Raw genomic sequence first — 4,576 nt, 5'->3', positions numbered from 1 at the left:
GACTCACTATAGACTACAATGTCATCCAAATAAACAACAACAAAACGATCGATGTAGTTATAAAACACATTATTCATTAAGTTGCAGAAGGTTGCAGGGGCATTAGTTAGCCCAAACGGCATTACAAGAAATTCATAAGACCCATAACGAGTTACACATGCAATTTTGGGTTCATCTCCTTCTGCTATACGCACCTGGCAGTAGCCTGCACGTAAATCCAGCTTAGTAAAGTAGGATGCCTTTGACAACCTGTCAAATAAATCAGCGGCATTGGGCACTGGGTACTTATTCTTTACAGTCACCTTATTTAGAGCCCTATAGTCCACACACATCCGCATTGAGCCATCCTGCTTCTTCTGGAACAACACTGGCGAGCCATACGGTGCCTTGGATGGTTGAATATAGCCAGACTCCAGCAACTTATCCAACTGTCTACGCAGTTCAGCCAGTTCTGAAGGCGCCTTCCGGTATGGGGCCTGAGCAGGAGCCCTTGCACTCGGCTCCAACTCTATCTTGTGATCAACAGCACGTCGAGGGGGCAATTGCTTGGGTAATTCTGGTGGCATCACTTCTGTAAATTCTTCTAGAATTTCAGCAACAGAATCCGGAACTTTAACAAGTTGGTCCGGTTTAATCTCTATCATAGCTGCAAGAAAGGTAGAGTCTCCCTTCTTCAAACCTGTTTTCACTTGCAATGCAGAGATTATTTTGATGCAGCTATATTTACGATCTTCCTTCTTTTGGTGCCCATTAAGAGCCATTGATGGAATAAAACATGGATAATTCCTGTCCCAAATAAAAACTCCTCCCAAATATGGCACAACTACCACTCTGGCTTTTGTAAGGAACTCAATTCCTAGAATTAGATCAAAATCATCTAAGGGTACAGCCATAAGACTAACTACGCCCTCCCAACAACCAACTTTCATAGAAGTGGTGGCCATGCCTAAGACAGGCTTGGCTTCAGAATTCACAGCTTTCATCTTATTAGCATGTGGAATTAACTTTAAATTAAAGTTACTTACTTTCCTCTGCGCAATGAAGTTATGAGTGGCCCCCGTGTCCATCATTGCCAAAACTTCCTTGCCGTTCAACGTCACCTGAATGAACATGAGCCCTTTTAATTACATGGACTATTCTTCAGTAAGAGCATTCAGCATTTGCAGATGATTGACTCGGGTTAGACCACATTCCGAGTCTGAGTCTCCTTTTGAAACAGCGACAATAGCACTCAGTTTCTCCCTCTTGGGGCAGTCCCTAACACGATGGGGACCATTACAGATGAAACAACCGTAGTTGGGCTTAGTCCCACTACTACTCCCTTTGTTATTGTAATCTGCCTTGGCCTTGACAAAGCCACCGCCTTTATCCTTCTTTTGATTCTTGTCCTTCTTCTTGTCCTTGAACCTGAAGGACTGGCCTTTGTCTTTCTTCCCCTCCTTGGACTTCTTCTTGTCTTGTGTAGTAAACCCAGTCATCTTGAAATCTACAAGACAATCTGCCGCTGTCATAGCAGTAGGAAGGTCCCTCACACCTTGCCTACGGAGTTCTGCCTGAGCCCATGGTTGCAATCCGGACATGAAATTGAACAGCTTGTCCTCCTCTGACATATTTCGAATGTCCAGCATCAAGGAACTAAAGTCCTTCACATAGTCACGAACGGTGCCTGTGTGCTTCAATTTCTTCAGAGATTCCCTTGCAATCTATGCAGTGTTCTGAGGTAAGAACTGGTCCTTCAATTCCTTCTTAAGGGTCTCCCAAACTTCAATCCGAGGCCTACCCGCAGAAGCATCGTCCTCTGTCCATGTGCGCCACCATAGTTTTGCATCACCAGACAGATACATGCTTGTAATGGTCACCTTCTCGCCATCGGGGATCCGAGAAGCCTTGAAGTACTGCTCCATGTCCTATAGGAAATTCTCCAACTCTTTGGCATTTCGGGTACCACTGAAAAACTTGGGATCCGGCACCTTGATCTTCTGTGAAAGAGGATCACCACCGCCTCTGGAACTCCCATGAATGGCCCTCTTCACCAAGGACACTTCATCTTCAAGGTCTTTTAGGTTCTTCTTGAAGACATCAGTCAGCGACTCAACATCTTCAGAGATACGGGTCAGTTGCTCTTTGGTGGCCTGCATGAAGTCACCAAACCCATCAGGATCAGTCTTCAAGATCTCCACTTCAGAAGCCAAGTTTTCGATTCGAACAACAAGGCTCTCTGCACCATCTTGTACCTCTGTTTCTGTAGGAAAACCCACAAACTCGTCCAAACGGGAAACTCTCTCACGAGTATTACCTCCAGCCATCGTAGAACGGGGCTCTGATACCAATTGTTACAGGGCTAAATTACACCACGAATTTTTGCCTCTGTAATGGCGCTTGGGGCCACTAAGTCTTAGCCAACACAACAACACAATACACACAGTATAGAAATGTAAAGAAGGTACACACAGTTTACAGGGACAAGCCCCAACCTTTGCTCATATTAAACATATTACAAAGGAACATGAGTTCGTACAAGGAACCAAGGCTCACACCCTCCTCTCCGTTCCCTCTACAAAACCCACCTTAGCATTATATAGGCCACTCTCAAACCCGTCCATAACTGCCCACTAAGATGATGGATGACACCCCCATCCACCTAGGGTCGTGCTGGCACCCTCTAGATGTGCCAGCACTATAATGGAGTTGACAAGCCCAACTGCTAGACTTGTTGGCATGTTCTGCTCATGCCACATAACCACAAGAAGTTATATTCTGCATAGTGGAAGAAACCACCCTTAACCGCCTGTGTGTTGGTCCTCTCAGAATTGTGCCACATGCTTGGGAGGTTACTCAGCACTCCCCCACTTCCCATGATGAGTGGGAACTGCTAGTAACTTCCCCCAACCAACCGAGCCCACTAAGCCACCACCTCTTGTAACCGCAAGCCATGACTTTGTGTTGTCTATGCTCTAGCCATATCTGAGTTAACCTTGTGAACCTAGCCCAAGCCAAGTCCACCAATCTGCACCCACATATATATGTCTCTGAGTGCACAGCGTGCTAAGCCATGCACGCCCGTGCGCAAGCTCGGGTACACGCCAAAGTGCACGCCAGCGCACACACTAGTGCCCTTCTACGCGCGCCATGTTTGAACCCTCATACGCCCGTGGCTGCACGCCCGTGTGCACGCTGAGCTAAACGCTAGCGCACACTAGGTTGGACGCTTGCCCTCGCGCCCACTTGCACGCCCGCACGCGTGCCGCTGCACACCAGCGCGCGTGTCGGTGCCCACTTGTTTGCCATTCAATATCTTGGATGCTCCCCACTTGTGCAACCATCTTGGAGTGGTGCAACACGTGCCCATGCACATTGGCTAAGCCCTCTAAGCAAGCCATGCCATAGCCCAACCGATGTGCTCAACAGACCCTTCCCTAGTATAGTCTTAAGGAAATCCAGCACTCTGACAGGAGTAAACATCACTCATGCTTGAGGAGTCATAATGGCCTTTCAAGCCTTTCCCAACATCCAAATTGAGTGCCGTCTGCGCCAACCAGCTTCTATGGACTCAAGGTACCTCCCATAAAGATCCTGAGTCAAAACTCCAAGTTTCATTTTTTACCATATTTACGAAAGTGCCACTAGGCACCCCCAGTGCACGCCGAGCATCCTTTTAAGCATCCTGTATGCACGCTGAGCATCTTGTGCACGCTGAAAACCCACTGAGCATCCTCATGGCTGTCTAACCAAAGCCAAAGTATTCCCAAGACATGGTATGGCCTTGAAATGCCCATGTCTTCCCTTGGACAATCGTCAAGGGGCTAACACTAATCCACCTCTTGCTTTAAGAGACCATTATGTGCCTAATGAGTATAATGCGCCTACATGCATCCAATTGCCTCCATTTAGAGCACATCATTATGAAATTAAGCCACAAACCATTCAAATGCTTCCTAACTATCATGGACTTCTAAGTGAAGAACCTTACAAGCATTTGGATAGGTTTCTTGAAGTATATTCTACCGTAAAATATACGGACATGCCGGAAGAGGTTTTAAGACTCAAACTTTTTCCATTCACCTTAAAAGACAAGGCAAAGTATTGGTTTAACAATCTTAGGCCTTTTTTAATCACTTCGTGGGCAGAAATGCAACAAGAGTTCTTGAAGAAGTACTATCCGGTTTCTAAGACCAATGCTATGAGAACCTCAATTCAAGAATTTTCACATGGGGATGGAGAAACGTTTCATGAGGCATGGGAACGCTTCAATGAATTGCTTAGGAAGTGTCCATATCATGACATGCCCAAATGGCAATTAGTTCAATACTTCTTTGAGAGCTTATCGGACAACTATAAGGGTATGGTTGATGCTTCCATGGGTGGCTCATACATTGATAGGCATGAGGATGACGTGTGGCGTCTCTATGAGAGCATGAGTGAAAGTTCTTTACATAGAACACTATCATCCAAGAATGGTAGAAATTCATAAGGTAGGAAGAGTGTTGGCTTACATCAAGTCGACCATTCAAATGAAATAGCCGCCGAAATGAAATCTTTATCTCAAAGGTTTGATTAATTTTTTATTAACCAAAAC

The 4,576-nt window shown here is 45.9% G+C and overlaps 1 pseudogene; it reads right to left on the bottom strand.

Annotated features, from left to right (window-relative positions):
- Window positions 1-4,185: 4,185 nt before the first annotated feature.
- Window positions 4,186-4,284, bottom strand: LOC132272213 (small nucleolar RNA R71; annotated as a pseudogene).
- Between the last annotated feature and the right edge of the window lie 292 nt (window positions 4,285-4,576).

Source organism: Cornus florida, unplaced genomic scaffold, assembly GCF_030987335.1.
Source record: "Cornus florida cultivar Cherokee Brave unplaced genomic scaffold, ASM3098733v1 CherokeeBrave_3.0.0_Hap2_Chr08, whole genome shotgun sequence".
NCBI lineage: Eukaryota > Viridiplantae > Streptophyta > Magnoliopsida > Cornales > Cornaceae > Cornus > Cornus florida.
The sequence above is the reverse complement of the archived record's forward strand: the minus strand, read 5'-3'. Positions and strand labels throughout refer to the sequence as shown.